We start from the raw sequence: 23,192 nt of genomic DNA on the forward strand, positions 1-23,192 counted from the left end.
TTAGACTTCTTCAAGTTCCTTATCACCAAGGGTTGTCACCTCTTTAGGAGCATCCCTAGAGACTTTCAGATAAGCTTCTATCTCCTTGGAAATTTGAGCATGTGTAGGCCACACAAACTTTGAAACTATTGGAGCAAATGCTTGCAAATCAGCCGACTTATGCACTTGAGCAATTTTAACATATGTTATAAAATTTATAAATTTTGTCCCTCCTTAAACCTCATTATCAGTGTCCTAGGAAAAACTCCAAATTTATGCCTCCAATCCTCTAATTGTTTAATTTTACCTTCTTAATTTCTAATGGCAAGAAATCATCAATGGTCAGCAAAGGAAATCACTTTTAATCTTCCTTCCAACTTTTGATGCCCTTGACTTATGTATCTTATATTTCATGTAACAATATCAATGAAATCAATTGTGATCTTTATGTGTACAGGGGCATATGTATCTCTTTTAGTAACTTCAAAGAGGTTTTTTAATTCATACATAGAGGGTCCCCATTTCCTTTCTATTTTACAAAGTATGTCTTTACCATTATAAAATAAATCTATCATATTGAAAATATTGTTAAACCCTTCAAACACCTCATCACATTTGGCCAAAATAATATTTACCTTGAAGAAAAGAATCTCCTCCTATGTATTAAAAAAAAGTCTTTATGTTGAAAATTTGGGATCATTTCTTTGTTTTGGCTTTGTTTAATATAAATAACTAGGTCCAGTGAACCACAATGTGCTGATCTCATATTGTTTTTGACAAGGTAGTGACAAAATAGACAAAACACTTAGTCATTATCTATTAGTATTATAGTGCAAATTGAGTGATCAAAGTGAGCTAAGCAATTAGAGTGAGTTAAGCAACTAGTACAATATGAGTGATCAAAGCATGTTGAGCATATGTTTCTAGACAATACATGCTAATAATATACCTAGTATGTTCCAAGTCACTCATGAGACAAGTAGACTATACATGCCAAGTGATTTAGGAACCAAGTAAGTAGTGTATGTCGAGCCATTTGGAAGGTAAGTTACAACATTGAGAATGTAGTGATGGTCAAGCATCATAGTCTTTAGATGTTGAGGGAATAGTATTATACGTAGTTGTCTATAATGGCACAAACTTCTATCTAAACCATTTTTGGGCTAACACAATGATTATTTTACAATTATAGAAGATATGTTTGGAGGTATATTACAAATACCTACTTAATACATGTAACCAATAAAGTTGAGGGATTTTCTAAGCATCAATAAGGAGTTTTTATGATGAGTGAATGTGGGGAAGGTGATAAATGCTAAGAACAAAGAGAGCATTCATGGTAGCTATTGAGGTTGTGATAATGATCTAAATTGTACAATCAATTATAGATAACAAAGGAAAGAAGAGAGAGGATAGATGAAACATATCTAATCAGAAGGATCAAGGATTCATCAGGAAAGACAAGATCTTCAGCTAGAAATAGAGTGCTAACTGAAGGATCATGGTGTTGAATCATTTTGATAGGTGTAATAGAGTAAATCCTCTAGTAGAGTAATCTTAATTGATTTTTTTAAATCTCTTAACTGAGTTCCTAGTTTATTGTAAGTTTAAGCCCTCTAACAAGGAACACTTTTAGTAGGGTGTTGAAATCCTTTAATAGGATAAGACCTAACAGTCATTTTAAGCCTTTATTAGGGGAGACCCCTCATAGGGTAGATCATAGTTTATGGTCATACTTATTGCAACCATAATTAGCCACACTCCCTAGGGTTTCATGTGATCTTTGAGTTTCCTTGCATATGACTCTCTATCTGAGCTTTCCTTCTATGTTTTCCACCTATCAAACTACATTTACTATAGGAGTTTTTAGGCTAGTTTATGGTGGTCTTAGCTAGCGGTGATCCAGTTATTGATGCTAGTGTTAACACTATTACTATGGAAAGACATGGTGCCTCCATTGAACAAATGACCTCACAAGTTTGTCTCAAAGTTTTTTCATGAAGTAATTATGCTTCCTTTGCAAGAATTTGACATTTCTTGTGATTGGTTAGAACAACATACCTTAATAGGGTATTTTGTCAGTAGGAATCCTCTTGAAGCTATTCTCTCAGAATGGGTTAACAAGAGTTGGAATCCTCATGGAATCCACCTTGATGCTATGCAAAACCTTACCAAAGATTTTTTTTAATTTTACTTTGCCAACCTGTCATAGGAAAATGTAGTTTTTAGCATTCATTCTTCGTTAGTGTGTTCTTCCCTACTTGTTTTTCAAAGATGGTCAAGAGATTTTACTATCTCTGATGACCAAAATCTTAGGGTTCCTATGTGGGTAGAGTTCTCAAGTTTACGCTTTCCATTCTGGCCTTTTATTGTGTCCATTGCCAATACTCTTGGTAAATTTATTACAAAGGAACATGAAAAAAAGTTTAATGCTCATCCTTGAAAATGCATATGCATTGAGGTTGATCTCTCCAAACAAAAGATGGAATCCTCACAAAGTCCACATGATGGTATTCAAAACCTTACCAAAGGCTTTTTTAATTTTTCGTTGCCAACCTGTCATAGCCAAACACAATTTTTAGCAATGGTTCTTGGTTAGTCTATTCTTCCCTACTTATTTTTCATGGATGGTCAAGAGATTTCACTATCTTTGATGAAAAAAATCTTAGGGGTCCTATATGGGTAGAGTTCTTGAGTTCACCCTTTCCATTCTGACCTTTTATTGAGTCTATTGCTAATGCTCTTGGTAAAGTTATTACAAAGGAACATGAAATTTTTTTAATGCTCATCCTTGAAAATGCATATGCATTGAGGTTGATCTCTCCAAGGATCTTAAGGATTCTAGTGAGATACAGATTGGTTCTCAAACCTTCTCTTAGAAGGTTCTTTACTTGAACCTACCTAACACCTATTATAGGTGCCAATTAGCAAAACACATGATTACGGATTACCCTTTGGCTATGACCAGGGTTAAAACTTGGCCTAAAAGGGCCTCTGTCAAACTAATAGAAAGGAATAAAAAAGAAGAATGAACTATTTTTGGGCACAAGGTTAAGGCTCCCTTGGCTCCTAAATAGTCATATGCGGTTGTCATATCATTTCCTCTTATTTCAATGGGAGCGAAAACCCCAACTAGTGTAGGAATGCAAGTAGTTTTTCAGAATCAAACCCTAGTGTTTCATAGATTTCAAACCCTCACTCAGAAGGTTTCAAAGTGGCTATCAAGGCTATCACCTTAGTTGTGATTCACACTCCTCTTGTTGCTTCCTCCATTATGACCTAGAATGTGTGGCATTCTTGTAGTCATCGTAAATGTGCTGAGAAACTAGAGAAGAAACATCAGGCCATCAGTCCAAAGGATTTTCCTTCTTTCTTTAACCAAATTTAAACTTTCTTGTAGAATAGCTACTGATCTCTCAAGGATGAGGAAGATATGGAATATTTTTTATGAATTTTCTATCATGGAATGTGTGAGGTCTCACAAACCTCTCTAGAAAGTACTATACCAGGGATACCCATCACAAATTTGGTAATTTAGATGTTCTCTGTATGCAAGAAGTTAAGATATCTAGTTTTATGCTTTCCTCTACATGTCACATCATTTGACTAGAAGGCATTATGTTTTCCTCTTAGCAAAATACTTGTAGAGGGTGTGTAGTTACTCTTCTACCACCTTGTCTTCATTATGCTATTATTTCACATGGTTTTGACCCCATGCATAGAATCTTTTGGCTTTTTCTTTTAATCAACAATCATTCTTTTAGAGTAGTTAATGTTTATGCTTCTAATGACGCTATGGAAAGATCTCAATTGTGGGGCTGGATGGCATTTTTCCTTTTCATTGGACAATTAGGGAAGGGAAGATTGGTACTAAATGCATAATAAATTGGGGCTTTTTTATCCCAATACTTATTGTCACTAGTATAGCGAGGTTTTGAACACTTAGTTAAACTTTAGAGCTAGATCTAACTACATTTTAAAGTGTCTTGATCGTGCCATGATTATTAAGCAATTTTTTCCTCCTTTTTTGAGGATCGAGATTTACCTATCATTCTCTTTCTAGTTGTGACATTATTAGACCACTATCCCATTTATTTTTCTATTTCGTGGCATGCAGCTATCTAGTGGGTTGTTAGGACCCAATTTTGGCTTAATATGTAAGTGATGATGCATGCTTCTACTATTTCTCATACCCTACATATCTGGAATTTGGATCCACATCTACATTCTTGGATAGGGTAGATTTAGTGGTGGAATGATGTCATTACTAGAATTGCTCAATTGATGTGCATTTATGGGTGGTAGTTGGTAGTTTTCCAAAGGCGGCCTTATGATTCCACTACCACTACTCTCAAGAAAGCTTTTGACACTCTCACCCTTAACCATTTTGATGTTGATTTACAAATTTATCTTGCCAAACTATGCCATGAAAAATAAGTTGTAGATAATTATGCTGCTCGAGGGGCCCAAACCAAATCTCGCCTCCATTGGTTGGAGGTTGGTGACCAGGCTTTGAAGGAGTTTTTTCAAGCTATTTGAGCCCATCATACAATTTTGAGATTTAAAAAACCAAACAAGGAACTTCTATTCTTTCTAGTCTCCCTAATATCCTACAAGCTTTTGTTCACCATTATGAAAATGTGTTTGCTTTTTTAGGAAATTTGGTTGCTCAAGAGGAAGCCATTAGAAAGTGTATTTCTATTACTCCAAATCACCTAGTGCTTGAGTGGTCCTAAGGATATTTATAACTAGTGGCCCATTACCCTACTCAATGTGTCCTATAAGATCATTGCTAAGGCAACTTCTCTTAAAATTTCCCATCTCCTTCCTTTAATTGTATGGCCAAAGAAAACTAGCTTTATCAAATCTAGGTATATTCTTGACAACATCATTGTTGTCTAAGAAGGCATGGAGTGGGCTCACAAGTCCAATTAGCTATCTATTTTTTAATATTTTGATTTTTCTAAAGCCTATGATAGGATTGAATGGGTTTTCTTTATGGCTGTGCTCTAGGCTCTTGGTATTGGTCCTAATTTCCTTTTGTCCATGGAGATTCTTTTTGGAGATTTAATGCTTTTATTACTATCAATAGCTCCCAATCTCAAGTTGTGCGCATATAAGGGATTGGCTTTCAAACCCTTCTCATCATGCGAGAACATGTACACATATAGGGCCTTTTTGTTATCAAGAGAATATGGAAAGTTTGGGAAGCTATCAAGCCTAGGCTTTGCTAGTCTGATGATGATTTCCATGATGGGCTCTCTTTGAACTAGTAGAATATTTGGCCATCTCCTCTATTTTCCATCTAGGGTGTTCCTCTAGCTAAGATTCATGGTGCTAGTGCTCTACATTTTTTCTAATGTAACATCAAGACTCCTAAAGACCTTTCCTCTAGGGTCTCCATGAGTCTCAAATCTTGGGAAGATATGCAAGTCTAATTCTATCTTGCCCATTTAGATTAGCAAACTTTTGACTTGTTGGTTTCTACAATTCTGGTTCGCTTAATCCACAAATTGTGTATTTAGTCTATTTGACCTTGGTGGACTGATTAGAAGTGGTGTCCTATCACTTTCTTCACCAGCTACAAGACAAGTTTGGGATATTGATGGCTTTCTCCCCATTTTCCAATGGTCGATACACTCAATCAATATTGACATTTGCAATCTTCCCTTTCTCAGTGGAGAAAGTTCTTTTACACTATTTAAAGTGCTATTACAGAACCCAAGATTGCACATTTTGCTTGATGCCTAGATTTTCAAGGTCTTCCCCTTGGCCCTCAACTTAAGCATATTGGAATTTTGGATCCTCGGTGTCCATTTTTTGGGAAACTAGAGTCTTTCCTACATATTTTTTGGTTCTATAGACATGCTCAAATTATTGGCACTAAATTCATGTTTTCTTTAAGTCGTTTCAGCTTGAACCTTTTTCTTGGCATATGGTTATTTTGGATGATTCCACCAGGTTCCCTTGAAAATTTACCTAGATCTGGCATACTTTAAGGATGGAGATTTTGTTCACTTTGTGGAAATATAGAAATTATGTTCTTTTCACTAACAACTTTCTTGACATAAATGTTGCTATGTAAACTAAAGCATGCATTTGTAATAATATAATGATTTAGATCCAAGTGCAAGCCAACAAGATGGCTCTAGAGGTAGACTAGCCTCAAGATCTTATCAATCATTGGGGTAATCCCCCTTGTATGGTTACCAGAGTGCTTCTTGATGCTTTGGTTGATACCACACCACCCAAGGGTTGCTACTTTGGTTTGCCAACTGCATATGCCACATTCACAGTCTTCTTGTCACCACTCTCCCAGCACTAGAAATGGTGGTTGGCATTGCTGCTTAGTTTATTTTCCCTATGGTGGCATAGGCTGGTCCTTGGGCCCAATGGCCCCCCCTCCTTGTTCTTGGTGAGTTGTTTCTAGAAAGTGGCCCTTTCACCTAGAATTGGCCATCTCACCTCCATAGCCTGATACCAAGGATGTTGACTAGTCCCCTGATGATGTTGCTAGTGGCTAGCCTATTCTTAGCCCAATTTCCAATCCTAGGGATGAATTGGGATTTCATGATTAGGATGAACTACCCCCTCAGCTGGCACTACTTTAGCTACCTGAGGGTTGCTTTTTAAATTTTTTTTTATGAATAGATTTTGATTTTAGCTTTGGTCATGTGAAATTTTGTGGGGTGATCTTGTATCCCCTAGCATTTTTTTGTGAATTGTAACTTAGTATGTTATTTATTAATAGAAAAAGGACTATTTATCCAAAAAACAATTGGCCACACTTTACAACTAGACTAGTAAAGATTTGTGGGTGTCATCCCCACCCTAGTTTTACCCTCTCATTAGAGGGTTTCTAAGTAACAAACTTATTGTGTTATGTTTTATTTGTTTCATGCTATGGATGAAAATGTGTAGTTAGCTACAAATGTTTACATGCTAAATTATGAGATAGATGTGTGGTGAATATTTAATGGTTAAAGTTTTGAAGTGTTTATTAAACCACCCCCCCCCGCTTAGAGTTAACTTTTCCATTATTATTTCCAACAATTGGTATCAGAGCTTCATTATCTAAAAAGTAAAGATTTATACCTTTGAGGAAAGATCTTGAAAATAAAATTCTACAAGTTGGGAAAGGTTATGGAGAACTAGCAGATTAAAGTACAACTTACCCTACACCAACTCAGTGAAGAAAGAGATGAATTGCAACATTCATTAAAGAGAAGAAAGGATCTGGCTATTGAGAAAAATGATGCTTGTTACCAAGAAGACACTAATGAATTGTTTCAAAATGGAAACTCAAGTGAGTTTGACACAACATTTGTAGATCTGATGGAAAAGAATGGTGTCCTAACTAGAGAGGTCAAAAATATTAAGATAGAACAAGAAGTCCAATCAATATTACCATGTGAGGTGACCAATCAGAAAAAGAAAGAAAAGGAAGAAAAAATCATGATTGAGGATGACAAAAGAACACTAACCAATAGACTAGAAGAGAATACATCATATGTACAAAATCTTTACAACATGCAACTGGACATAATAAATCAATTGATGATTACAAACCATGAATTGAATGGGAAGGACATTAAGATCACAAACCTAAATTTACAGAATAAAAATTGAGAAATGAACTAAGAGGAGAAAAGGAATTTGTTGAAAGTTTCAACAGACCTACTGAAGCCTTCAAATACTTAGAGAAACTGGTGAAATTTCTAAGATCTAACAATGATAATACTAGATTGGGGTACACCATTATTAAGGATGGAAAATAATCTAAAAGTGGTGAATAGATAAATAACAAAGGTAAGAACTACAAACCCTCTTTTCATAATTGTGGAAATATAGGTCATATAAAAAATGTCTATTGGAGCAACAACGCAACTTAGAACTCTAAGAAGAAATTCGAGGGTTATTATCACAAGTAAAACAAGTAAGGACATCAAGCACATGAATGCAAGACCAAGACCATGAGTACTTAGAGATTTGAAGGATATTGCCACAATTTTAAAATGTATGGACATAAAGCATATAAATGCATATCTAATGCCAAGTGGAAATCAAACAAGCAGACAAAAGTACAAAAAATGGAAAGTCCTATTTTTGGGATTACAATACAAGGTATAGTTGTCACTATTGTCAAGAATATGGACATGTTCTTGAGAATTTCATTAAAACACACTTCAAAGGAAACTGCAATAGATGTTTGAGTGAGGCTACATGCTTTAGTTGTCTCAAGACTAGTCATATTAGTAGAAAAAATCCAACTAGGTTATCAGTGTCAAGTAATGGAAATAATAAAGGAATAGAAAAGGTCAATTTAGATAAGGTAATGGTGCAAATGAACAAGACATGGAAAAAAAAAAATATTACAACACATCAAATTTAGATGAGGTCACTTCATCCAATGCATTAGGTGATTTCATCACCCCCAACTAGGCAATCAAAAATTATGTATGGAAGTAATACTTTAAAAGTTATATTATGCATCAATTCCAAGAATATAAGATTTGAAAATATTCTATATGCATGAATTAAGATGCAATGTATTGGTTAAAACCTAGAAGAAATCTTTAGTTTTGTTAGTTTTCATGTTGTTGTCAAGAATGGAAAGCTTCATAATTATTGTTGAGTGATGGAATTATGTTAGTATTGGCCGAGCTTTATATGTTCATCAAGAATACTAGAAACCATGTATAAGTTGAGTGAGTGGGAAGTCCTATGATAGCCAAGCTTACAACTGTGTAAGCACTGAGCATTTATTATCGAATATGAAAGGTTATATAATCAATTTTTTACTCATTTGAATTAATTAACAATTGAAGAGAGTACAAAGAGAACAAACGTGAATTAGAAAAGGAGATTCTAGCATTTCTAAATTGGATTTAACTGATACTCAATAGAATTCATCAGATTGAAAGGTATTTAATTGTTGCCTAGTTACGTTGTTTGATTTTTCATAAACCTTAAGTAGTTAATATGATAGAAAACTCTTCTATGAATGTTAGAAAAGAGAGAAAGGAGGTTTGTAATGTTCAACTAATTAGTAATGATGTAAGATAACCACTTGTCTAAGAAATACCTAAGATAGCATATAAAGGAGACCTGTCTAGTGCATTGTTGATGATACCACAAAAAAAATTTATGATTTAAAACTTCAAATGTTTCTATACAAGAAATATAGGAGAATTAGGTGACATGGAGATGAGGGATGCCTACAAAAACCTTTGTGATAATGGAGTCTTGAGGGAAGAATACAAAATCATTGAATAAAAAGGGTAAAACTGTGCCCTAGATTTCCCTCAGTTGTTTAAGATAGAATGGATTATAATTGTTTTGAGCCACATACATGATACTTACATCTGGTTGGAGAATGGACTAATTAACCACACAAAGAGCATCATTTACTAAGTATAACAGTACCCTTCCCTTGATAGACCTAAGAATATGAGAATTTATGCAAAGGAGGAGATTGAGAAGAACACATATATAGTGTGGAACAAACAAGGGATCTCAATTGATACAATCACAAATTCCTTAATTATCTTTGTGGTAAGAGTGATTTCTCACAAGTTCTTTCAGTTTGGGTAACTGCATAGTGTTTCTTGTATGGCTATTGGTTTGGGATACAAAATAGTAAAGAGGGACCATACTTATTACCTTGTTGAGTTGCAACTACATCAACTATTAGAAAACTTGGAGGCCTTAAGAAAAGAAAAGAGTGCATCATGCAATTTTTTCTCTTTACTACTCTACATATTCTTCTATGTCTAGAAGAAATTTCTTACCTTTAGCACATTTTCTTTGAAGACCAATAGGTCTTTTGTAGTGTACATTTTAGAGTTCATAGAGAAACTAGGTGATAACTTTGATTCAATGATGATAAGTTAATTTGAGGATTTCAACAAATCTATGAAACAGAGGTTAAGGATCCCTGTATCCTTAGTGTAGAAACATTATGATGATATTTTTTTCTTAGTGGGTGTTGACAAAACATATGTGCAGATAGCTATACCTAGAGTCTAATGGCTTAAGCCCTTGCCATATGAGATCAATTTAGATGAGGGCTCTACAATAATTACAGCCTTATTGGATAAAGATATTGATAAGAGTGACACTTTATTTGAGAACTATGAGGAAGATAAATTAAGTATAACTATTGATTTGAAAATAGATATAGTTCTTAGGAAGAAGAAAAAACTTACTAAAATGTTAAAGGAGAGACTGGGAAAAGGGGGAAGAGAAGAAGGTGATGAAGAAGAAGAAGAAGAAAATTTTTAAGCCCCATTGACATTAACTCAAGGACAAGGAGAGGATATAGAAGAAGATGTAGAATGTTTTGAGGGAGAAGAAGTTGAGGAAGCACCAAAAGACACTAAGGCCAAGAAGAGGAAGTTCAAGGAAAAAATAGTGGAGAAACTAGAGAAGCCTATGAAGAAGCCACAATAGAAGCCTATAGTAGTTACTACTAGGTCTAACACAAGGGCAACCACTATTCAAGAAAGTGAAGTTACAAAGCCTAGAGGCAAGAGGACTCCTAACATAGTAGAGCCAAGTGAGCCTACTAAGAAAATGTATAAGAGATTAAAGAAAAAGTCTGAGCCTAAACCAAATTTAGATGAGAGGATAAAGTCAGATGACTTGAGCCAATTCAAATTGGTAAAACATAATCCCTCGTTTGATATTGATAATCTATGTAAAAATATTGTTACAAATGCAATTTTTTCCAAGTTAAAACATGTAAATTTTGATAAGCTAGAGAGTGAGCATAAAAATAAGGTTGAAGAGGCCATTAATGACATAATGGAAACTTTAAAATCCATTCCACTAGATTTTCCAACTCATTACCTAAGAGTCTATATGACCGAGTTGAGAAAAAGTGGCAATTTAGTTTGACCACTAAAAGACAAATTAGAGAGGCTCAATTAGCTTTATTTATACCTACTTTGAACAAGAGTGATGGCTAAAGACATCAACAAGTATAAGGGGAGCTTTGGGCTTAAATATAGAGCTTTCAATATTTTGAGGAATAATGTAGAAGAAGTGGTAACACAAAGCACATTGCTTTGGAATACTATCTATGGGATACCTACCATAATAGTTGAAAGGAAGGAGGATGAAGGAAAAAAGGAACCTAAGGAAGATGATGCAATTAAAGATGTTCAAGATACTTAAGTTCCAGTCAAGGATGGTAGTGTGGGTGGGACCAAGGAGACATCAAAAAAAGAAGCCACAACTGAGGATGAGCAGCAAGATGTATCAGATGTAAAAATGTTGAGTGTCATCCCTCCAAACATAGACCTAGTGATTTGATAGGAAATAGTAAAAATCAAGGATTTTACTAGAACATCAGCTTAGAACATCAATCCTTTGACTAAGGAAGATCTCAAGAAGATATTGGTTAACTCCACCATAGTATAAAAACTATGCACAAATCCTATTTTGGTGAGAGTAGATGCAATTGAGAAGGTAGAACTAACATCTACAATGGAGAAGCTATAATAAATATCCAATGTGTCCCCTTAATCCATAGAGGCATAACCTATTGCTACAATAGAGACACCATCTATAATGCCCATTATAGTATTTTAGATGAAAGAGGCTAAGGGACAACAAATAGACACATCATTTCCTATCCTAAACAATTTAAGTTTTTCTACCATTGTTACTATTGAAAAGGATGGAATTAATGTTCACATAGGTCAGGAGGTAAGTCTTGTACCTATTCCACAAGTTCAAGATGAATTTCAAAAAGGATTGAAGGAGGAAAATAGAACTGAAGAGTTAGAGATGCCTACTAAGCTAGAGGAATAGATTTCTATATAGCCATTGGTTACCCTACTAGTCTATGTATCTCCTCTTACTAGTCAAACTCTTTATAGGTCAAGTACAAATGCTACCCCACTAAAGATTTCAAAGCCTAGTCCTAGTGTGTGTTAAAATGTTGACACACTTCTATGAGTCATTATATCCAATATTTCTCAAGAATGAGATCTTAAATTGTGACTCATAGCTCTCTATTCATGGAGTGCAAGGGTTTGTAATGGAAGCCCTCAGTTTGGTCTAGTTTGTGACCATGCAAGTACACCATAAAACAAGAGATTCAAAGAGGAAAAAAAAGAGTGGTAGTCTCCATGATCATCAAATATGCATGCAAATGAAGATACAAGCTAATATAAATGATAAAAATGCAAAGCAATACAAGAAAGGAAATATAATCTATGAAAGAAAATATGACTCTAAGCTAATATCAAATTGAAAGGATGAAGCATGATGATAGAATCCATGGATGTATGAGAGAACAACACAAGAAGAGAGAAGTTGTAATGAAGCTCCAATGTCGAAACGCTAAGGCTCAAACCCTAATGCTCAAACTCCTCCAAAATCACTCTCCAAACCTACAAAATAACAATACTATAACAACTAACATCTTTTCAAACAAGAAGTGAGGGCTCCTTACATACTCAATTGTGGAGGTGGGAGGCTTCTCACAAAAAAATGGGATAATAAGGCTTGATCTATGTGAGGAAAAATTCCACCAATGAGAAAAGAGGAGTGTTTGACAAGAAAGTTGAAAGAGGAAATTAACGAAGCCCACTAGAAATATGTGCATTTAAGTGTACATAAAAAATATATATTTAATTTATTTCCTTTTTTCACCACAAAGAGATATTTAAGAGAGAATTTTATTTATTTAATTCAAAGAGGGATTTTCTTTTAATTAAAATGGATTTTTATTTAATTAAAAGAGAACTTTTCTTTCAATTAAATAAGATTTCTAATAAGATGATCAAACCATAAGAAATATTGAAATAATTAAATTAATTGCAATTTGATCAAGGAAAATGATTTCAATTGATTCAATAAAATATTGCAATGCATCAACTCAAGAAATTGATAAATTGAAGAATGGAGGCCCATAGTCTAGGTGACCATTTGAGAGTGCATACACCTAGCAGATCCCATATAGAAGATACATTATTTGGGGATGTAATTCTAGATGAGGTGATTGAGTTGCCCAAGTTTGATCAATCAACAATCACAACTGAAGAGATGAGCATTCTATAGGAAGTTCTATAGGGAAAGAAGAAGAAAGATACAATAAGAAGGGAGTATAAGAGAAGCAAGTTTTGCATGAAATTAAAGTCATATTTTACGATGCTTTTAGTCTCCCTGAGATGAATGAAGACAAGCCTATCATTGAAAAAATTGTTAGTATTGTTGACAAAATAAAAGATGAAGACCTGGATTCCAATGTGAAACTCTTAGAATGGTCTAATAGGAAATTTCATTCAAAGGTACTTGAAAATAATTCTAGTGCGACTGCACTCAAACGAGTTGATCTAGAAACCAAACTAGAGTACGTGAAGAAGGTGTTAGAGAATATTTTCTCTATCTAAACCAAGTTATGTGATGTAAATCTATTCACACAAGAAGTTCATATGAATAATGACCAACAACAGGGACATATAAATATTATAGGTAATACCTTGAAACTATCTCCTTGTCAAAGTTAGTCTCATTTTTAGAGACTACTATACACACAAGGTACACTTGCCGAGCTACAAGCACATGATGCTATTAGAACTACCTTGATAAGTATCCAATCCATGTTGAAACCATACATGGAATTTTTGAATAAGGAACAAGCCTATGTTGAGACATTGATGAAGAAAGATAACCAACTTTCTACTCATGATGGCTTACTTGATCTTGTCATCTAGCTAGACATTTCGAATCAATCTATAGAGGGAGCATGTAAAAATTGGGATGCATCCCTAAAAATTATAATGGAGATCCATATGTCATTTTTTGATGTATTACCTAGGACATAAGTGTCAAAAAAGGGGAATTATGAAGTTTTTGATTTTATGAAGTTTTGAGTAAGGGGATGTAATAATGAAAAAATATGGTACAAACAAATATACTCAACAAGAGTATCAAATTTAGATACAAAAAAAAAACATTTACTCAAGGGGAGTAATCGAGAAATGGAGAAATAAGGTATGATAGTTAGTCATCCATTTTGAAATTTTTTGAAGTTTTTGATATTTTGTATGAGATTTGAGTTATAGATACATATTCTCTTGGTTATGCTCATAATAAGGATTGTATATGCCTTGCAACATGTTTTTTCCACTCATGTCAAAGGGGGAGATTGTTAATCTCATATTTTTTTTTACAAGGTAGTGACAAAACATAGTCATTATCTATAAGTATCATAGTCCAAGTTGAGTGATCAGAGTGAGCCAAGCAATTAGTATGAGCCAAGTGATCAAAACATGCCAAGTATCATTTACTAGACAATACATGTCGAGTAATATACCAAGTATGTGCCAAGTCACTCATGAGCTGAGTAGACTATACATGCCAAGTGATCCAGGAGTTGAGTAAATAGTGTAGTGATGGTCAAGCATCAGAGTCTTTAGATGTTGAGTGAATAGTTTTGTACAAAGTTGTTTGTAATGACACAAACTTATATGTAAACTATTATTGGGCTGACACAACAATTTTTTTATGATTCTAGAAGATATGTATCGAGGTATATTATGAATTCCTATATAGTATATGAAACCAATCAAGTTGAGGGATGTTCTAAGCAACAATATGGATCAACAACAACCATTGATTCTTACCTAACCATAGCCCACCCATGTTTACTTAAGGAAGAAAATCCTAAGGAGTTTGTATGATGAGTAAATGCATATAAGGAGATAAATGCTAAGTGCATATAGAGAATTCATGGTGGCTATGGAGGTTGTGGAAATGATCTAAATTATAGAATTAGTTAGAGAGAATAGAGGAAAGTAGAGAGAGAAAATAGGATACATATTGGATTAGAAGGATCAAGGATTTTTTAGGAAAGAGAAGATCTGACCTCTAGCAATATAGTACTAACCAAATGATTATGGTGTTCAATCATTTTGATGGGTGATACAAAGTAAATCTCCTAACAAAGTTCTCTTAACATACTTTTATAAATCTCTTAACACTGAGCATTCATTATTGTAAGTTTAAGTCCTTTTACAAGGAACACTTTTAGTAGGGTGTTGAAATCATATAATAGGGTGAGAGCTAAAAGTCTTTGTAAGCCTTTAACAAGGAAGACACCTCATAGGGTAGATCATAGTTTGTGATCAAACTTATTATAACCATAATTGGCTACAATTTATAACTGCAGTAGTGAAGATTTGTAGGTGTCATCCCCACCCTGGTTTTACCTTTTCATTGGAGAATTTTTGGGTAACAAATTTATTGTGTCATATATTATTTGTTTCATGTTATGGATGAACATGTATAGTTAGCTATTTTAGTTTACATGATAAATTGTGAGATGAATATGTGGTGAATGTTTTATGGATAAAGTTTTGAAGTGTTGATTCACCCCCTCTCTCAAAGTTTATTTTCCTATTTCTATTTCCAACACAATTACCTAAGTATTATTAGCAATTTTTAACTCATTTTAGGGTATGTGCAGGATCATGGTGTGCCAAAAAATGGCGATCTGAAAATTTTGTAGTTCTGAAGTATTTCAAACCATTTCAAAATCTATTCCAACTTTTTTCCCACCCACCTTGATACTAAATGAAAACAATTAATATCTTTATAAGGTCTACTATATCTTTTGATACCAAATCTATATGGTCAAGTTTAAAAACATCATAAAAATGTGCTTTTGGCCTTTTATAATATGATTTTTGCTTCAAACATGTAGCTGACAACTTTCTTTTGACCAAAATTTGATGAACTGAAAAGGGTTTCTTAAGAATGTTCTTATCTTTCCATAAATGTAAGGTTTTTCAAATTATGAGTTTAATAAGTAATTATTACTTATTTTCTAATGGAGTTACATATAAAGTGCTAACTGACACACTCCTTGAAAAAAAACTATAACTTTCAAATGGTACAACATTTTTTAAATCCAAAAGATGCTTCACATTCTATGTTTCTTCTACTATAAGGCAAAAATATTAAAAATTGAATTTTGTAGAGTTTTGAATTAGTTAAGGTGGTTAGACACGAGACTTTTTTTATTCCAAAAATACTAAAGTCAAAAAAAAATTATTTATTATTTATTTAGAATAAAAATACCCAAAAATATGTGTCACATCTAGGCATGAGTCTAGTACTTATATCTAGAATATTATTTAAAAATATTATCATTTTTTAGTATTAAGGTGGTTAGACATATGTCTACTTCTTATTTTTGTTCTGAAATTTTTGTAATATTGTATTAAAATTCAAAATTTTGACCAATCAATTTTTATTTTTTTGAGATAAGTCCTAGTAGTTTAGAAACTAGATTCAATTTTCTAGAGATTATTTTCTCTCAACATTTTGATATAAAGTTAATAACAAGTAGAAAATTACATGTCAAGTTGACATAACCCTAATTTTCTATTTTTTTATTGCCACTTAAGAGCATAGTTTGATTGACCATGATCTTGCACATAACCTTTACTCCTCCAATATTCTTGTCTTTACATACATTTTTATTTTTTATTTAATTCATTTCCATTTATTGTCCTTGTAATTCTTTGGTTGGTTCCTAAATATGTTTAATCTAAGCTTAATTAAAGATGGATTCATGTGTCAACTGTGTTGCAATAAGAATAGGGTTCATGCTCTCTATAATTTGCCCTTGCATCATCCTCTTTTCTCCCTCATATATATCAATCATACTATGTTTATTTCCTTTGAATGGAACCCAAGTCGCAAGGGTTTATGTCTTGGGATCATGCCCCATTTGTTCAACTTTGTCAAGTGATTCAAAATTTGACACATAGGTCGAGTCTTCTTGCTTCCTAGATTTATCTAATAGAAATAATTATTTCAAATATTTCTTACCATTTCAATTGCCTCTTCCTTGGTACATGAAATATCATCCAAATTAATTTCATCCATCATTTTCTAAACAATTGAGGTGTTTTGAGACTCATCAACATCTTCTAGTATTTTGTTTTCTCTCTCCTCAAAGTCTCTAATTTTATATCTTATCCAAAATTTCTTAAACTTTTCTATTTGAGTAAATTTATTTTGTTCAATTAACCTAAGAGAAATGACATATGTCTCATCCTCTATAACAATTGGGTCATCATTCACAATAGTTTGAACATACCCTTCATCATATCAATATTCAAAGGACACTAAAGGGGTACTAGCCCCTTCCTCTTGTTGAGGTATGGGAGTAGAAGGGCAAGATCATGAGCTTGCTAAGCTTAAATTTCTATTTTTGGGTTGAAGGGGTGGAGGAATTTCCTATTCAACCATGTCATATTTTTCTTTCTTAACATATTCTTGATACAAATTCTCAAAATCATTTATGTATTTTTCAATCCTAAGAGTTTCAATGTCTTCCTTAGAATCAAAATGAGGAAAACCTATACTTAATCTCCAAACCTTTATTCTAGTCAAGACATTCCAACTTTCTAACCTCTAGCATGCCTTTTATAAATTATCATAATTTCTAATAATTCCATCTTCTTGATATCAATTGATGTACATACTTGGCCTTTATGGTGTTGATGTGCCCTTCCAAATTATAATCTATGCCCTTATCACTCACCAGGAAAAATGTATTCATGATGTAATCCTTAACATCTTGAATCATACTATACCCAACTATATATCCATAAAATTTTATAAAATGAGACATCATATTTCCTTTTTTTCATGGTTGAACAATTTCTTTCTAGACTCATAGTAACTGCCAAATGAACTCCAAGAAACATAATCTCTCAAGGAAAAACAAAGGGAGCCTATGAGGTTTCTACCTACACATATAAAGCCTTATTAATGAGTACTTCTATTTGAAAATCAAATCACTCATGTTAAACTCATAACCTTTATCAGCTAAACACCCCTTAGCTCTTAGTATATACTTGATTAACTGTGGTAATCTTGTGATAGTTACAACAAGCATGTTAGAATATGTAGTCTGCTAATATAATTGAGGGGCGCTGGGGGGAGGGGTGAATCAGTTATCCAACTATCATCACAAAAATTAACCTTAAACAAACATAACCATGTGATTAATATAAACTAAAATCACAACAAGATACTCATACACAATTAACACCAAATATGTTAACTAGGGAAACCCTTGATCAAAGGGAAAACCCTAGTGGGGATAGTACCCACAAGATGATATACTAATATAAATATTCCTTGTTAGAGGATAGATCATATTAGAAGACCATTACAACATTTAGTGCATATGAGTCCCTATTAGGAGATCCCAACCATGTTAGGAGTTGTGGAAGATAGCTAGACCCATTGCCCAGGTAGCTTCAAGGTTAACTTCAAATAACCCACTATCCAAATGATCTATGTATTATTCCTTGCCAAATAATAAAATTTAAATGTAATTCCTTCCTTTATCTCTATCCTATCAATCAGACTTCTACTCCTTCATATCTTGTAATCAAATCTCAAACTATGCATCCAATGATTCCTTGGATTGCTAACACACATTCATTAAGCATTCTACTCCTTCTTGCTCTACAGATTAATCCTTCACATTCTAATTTTTCCTCTTATCCAAATTACATTAAAAATAAGGAAACCAACTTTCTTTTATACCTTATCTTCATAATAAATCCTTGAGTCTACCTTGAGGCCTTCCGATTAATTAAAATAAGATAATTAATTAATTTACAATTACAACAACACTATCAACTCACAGTCAATAAAAAACTTTACATGTGTGAAACCACATCTTGCATACATTTTGGTGTCATAATACAATTATTCTCTAACACTATGTGACTATGCATCTCTTCATTACATCTCAAATGAAAGATATCAATAGATCATCAAAACTTTATTTCCCAATGCTCTATTTCTACAATGCTTCCAATAAATTGAGTGTAACTTCCATACACCATCACATCAAACTTAATCATTTTAACCATGTCATCAAGACAACCTCAAGAACATGTGCTTCACTACACATCATTGAAAACATCCTCAACTTCTATTCGTCTTAAGATTAGTTATTGCTATTCTTCTAGTCATAAAAAAAATTAGTGCTATATTGAGATGAATGACAAATACAATCATGACTACAACATATCAATATTCTCCAATGCTTAGGATATTCCCCCAATGCAGTATCATCAACATTCATGTTAAAAATATCCCTCTTTAGCATTGATGGAAACATAGATGAAAAATATGTGAGTTCCAAGAATACCAAATAGTATTCTACTAGTGTTGCAATTGTCTTCATAAATCAAATTTGAAATTTTCTCAAATACTACTTTGCTCACCTACTTCTTTAGAATCAACAATAGTTGTTCACACTAAATAAATTCCAATACTTTTTGGCTACATTTGTGGACTTATATATTCTTTTTCACATGTATGTGAATCTTTCTAAATCTCTTTAAATAGATAACTCTCTTCCATTAACATCTCAATGGGTTCTTCTCTTCCCTTTGATTATCTAAATTCTCTCAATATATTTTTCATGCACATTCTCTCCCCCATTGACATCAATGTCAAGTGTGACAACCACAATTACCAATTGTTAATCAACTACTCAAATCATCAATCAACTTGAGTGTCCAAAGACACTATTCAATACTAATTACCAAGAGTCCTTCATGACTCAGTACATACTAGATACTCCCCCATTCAAGAAGCATCAACATTTGATCCAATCTAATCATAATGCTTTGTACAATTGTACTAATACACTCCTTGTATCATCTACTCTAATGTAGGTAGATGCATAACCCCTAGCATACCGTTAGGTACTCAAAAGTATCTTTAGACAAAGGCTTCGTAAATATATCTACAATATGATCTTTAGTACTTACATATTCCAATCTTATTTCCTTCTCTGTTCCCTTCTCTCTCAAAACATGATACTTAATGGATATGTGCTTAGCCTTAAAATGCAATACTAGATTCTTAGACATACTTATTTTACTTTTGTTATCACAGTAAATGAGAATAGGCTCTATAAGCTCAATCTCAATATCCTTTAGCATTTATTTCATCCACATAACTTGATTATAGTTATTTGTTGCTACAACATACTCCACCTTAGTTGTACTATGAGAAATACAATCTTGATTCTTACTCAACCAAGAAACCAATCTTCCTCCAAGAAAGAATGTTCCACCACTAGTATTATTTCTATCATCCATATTGCATGTACAATCTATATATTAGTATATGTACACAAGGTAAAATCACTTGATCTATCATACCAAATTCCATAATAAGATACACCCTTCAAATATTTAAATATCCTCATTACTGCTACATAATGATACTCTTTAGGATCAGCTAGAAATCTTGCTACAATCCCAACTTTATTCACCATATCTAGTTTGGTATGAGTTAGATATTGTAGTCCTCCAATCATAGATGTATACTTCATCTACTCAACTATAGGTGTTTCCTCTTTACTAGATAACTTGTGACCAATTATCATGGGTCTACTAACAAGTTTACAACTTTATAAACCAATTTTTTTCAAGAAGTCTTTCAGATACTTTGTTTGTGAGATAAAAATCCCTTATTTGTTTTGCATAGTCTGTAATCCGAGGAAAAACTTCATTTCTCCTATCATGCTCATTTCAAATTAATTTTTCATCTCTTTATTAAACTTATCACTTTCTTTATCATTTCCTCCAAATATTATGTCATCCACAAATATTACAATGATAAATAAACCATCATCAACTTTCCTCAATAAAAATTACCATCTATTGTACCTTTGGTAAATCCAAGCTTAGGAAAATACGTATCCAACCTTGCATACCAGGATCTAGGTGATTTGTTTATAGCATATAGTGTTTTCTTTAGTCTACATACAAAATCTTGATGTTTTGCTGGAGGGAATCAATTAGGTTATTCAATCTAAACTCTTCAAATTCTCCATTTAGGAAAGTTGACTTGACATCCATCTGATAAATCTTGAAATTCTTGCTTAGTACATAAGCCAAGAACATCCTTACTACTTCCATTCTTGTCATAGGTGCATATGTTTCTTCATAATCTATGCCTTCTTTTATTGAGTAACCTTTGCAAATAAGTCTAGCCTTGTTTCTCACAACTTCTCCTTGCTCATTCTTTTTATTTTTGAATACCCATTTGGTTCCTATCACATTCTTGTTTTTAGGTCTAAGAACTAACTCCCATGTCTCATTCTTCACAATTTGATCTAGTTCTTGTTTCATAGCTTGCATCTAGTGATAATTGTTACATGCCTCATCTATTTTTTTTGGTTCCACTTTAGAAATTAGACACAATTCCTCATTCACTCCATTCCTTCTCATAAAACCTTTATCCTTGCTCCTAATTATTTTCTCTAGAGGGCGATTCTTTGTCATATTGATGCTAGAAGTAGGAGTTGATATCTCAACTCTTATCTCTTCCCTAGGTTCAAATCTCTATTCTCTATGCTTAGCATATGAATCATTCTATAGCTCATTGTTAATCTCAAAAAGAACTTTAGTATTCTACCTAACAATTCAAAAATCATCCTTGTCTTCATCAAAAAATTATAATCTACCATCTTCTCTTTAGTACCAAAATTTTTATCAATCCTTACATTTGCGCACTGAACTATTCAATGAGTAACCAATAGTTGGAACATCTATATACTTTACTTTTCAATAAGTAACCAAGAAAAAAAGTGTCATCACTTCTAGGATCAAACTTACCAATGCCATCATGTCTCTTTATGTGACACTTGCTTCCAAATATTATGAAATATTTGATTGGTGGTGCATAACCAAACCATAACTCATAGGGTAGCTTGCTCATAGCTTTCCTGATCTATATTCTATTTAGAGTATGTATTGCAGTGTAAACTATTTTTCTCCAAAATTTCTTTGAGACATTATTCTCAAATAGCATTGCTCTTGCTACTTCTACTACTGACTTGTTCCTCCTTTTAGCAATCCTATTTTTTTAAGGTGTTGGATGTGAAGATAATTATCTTTTGGTTCCATTCTCTTCACAAAACATGTTGAATTATCTAGATGTGAGCTCTCCTCCTATGTCTAATCTCAAACATTTAATCTTGACACCAAATTAATTTTCAACTCTATTCTTGAATTTATTAAACCTCTTAAAAGCTTTAGACTTCTCTTTAATAAATGCTACTCACATCATCCTAGTGAAATCATCAAAAAATATCATAAAGTACCTTTCACCATAGAATCCTCTAGTTCTTTTTGGACCACCTAGATCTGTGTGAACAATCTTGAATTTCATTGTTGTAGAGAACATTTTTCTAGGAACAGACACTTTCCATTGCTTAGCCAAAATACATTCCTTGCAAATAACATTAGTAGCCTTAATAATCTTAGAAAGATCTCTTACTATAAATGTACTGCTAACTTTTAGACTATTATCAAAGTTTATATGATGGAACCTTTATGCCATAGCCAATTTTTGTCAATCTTTGCAACCAAACATGTTATTACAGTAGGACTCAACTGAAATGTATTACCTCTGGATCTGGTTCTAGTACCAATTAGCTTACCATCTTTGTCTTTGATAATGTAAGTCTTTTCTATGAACTACAACATATATCCCTTGTCTACCAACTATCCAACACTTAGGAAATTATATTTTAAACCATCAACAAAGTAAACATCATTAGTGTTATTTTTAGCTTTAAGAGTAATAGATCCAATCCCTATAATATGATAGGCTACATTGTTACCAACTCTAACAATACCTCCATCATGATTTCTAAACTTAACAATTTTTTTCATATCACCACTCATGTGATGTGAACATCCACTATCAATTATCCAATTTGATTTCTTCTCAACTTGTGTAACTAGGGAATTTTCTTCTCTTATTTCTCTATCAACATCATCTTCCTTGATAGCCACAAATCCTAATTCAGCATCACTTTTGATTTGCTCTCTTTCATCTGATTCTTCTCTTCATTAGCATATAAACAATTTCTATCCTTATCTCTTATAGGCTTAAATTTTCCTCTAATTTTTTTCTCTCTTTTAGGACATTTAGATGCATAATGACCATATTCATCACAATTCCAAAATTTAAATATTTTCTTACCATCTTTTATCTTCTTACCAAAATGGCTATTCCTTCTTCAATCTTCTTATCTTCTTTAGATCTACTACTACTTGTAAAGTCTCCTTTTATGCTTGCATTTCTTGATAGATTAGTTTGAATGTTGAAGCACTAAAAGTTGTCTCAACTCTAGCTAA

This window comes from Cupressus sempervirens, chromosome 8, assembly GCF_028749045.1.
Source record: "Cupressus sempervirens isolate cs-2001-9-10 chromosome 8, ASM2874904v1, whole genome shotgun sequence".
Lineage (NCBI taxonomy): Eukaryota > Viridiplantae > Streptophyta > Pinopsida > Cupressales > Cupressaceae > Cupressus > Cupressus sempervirens.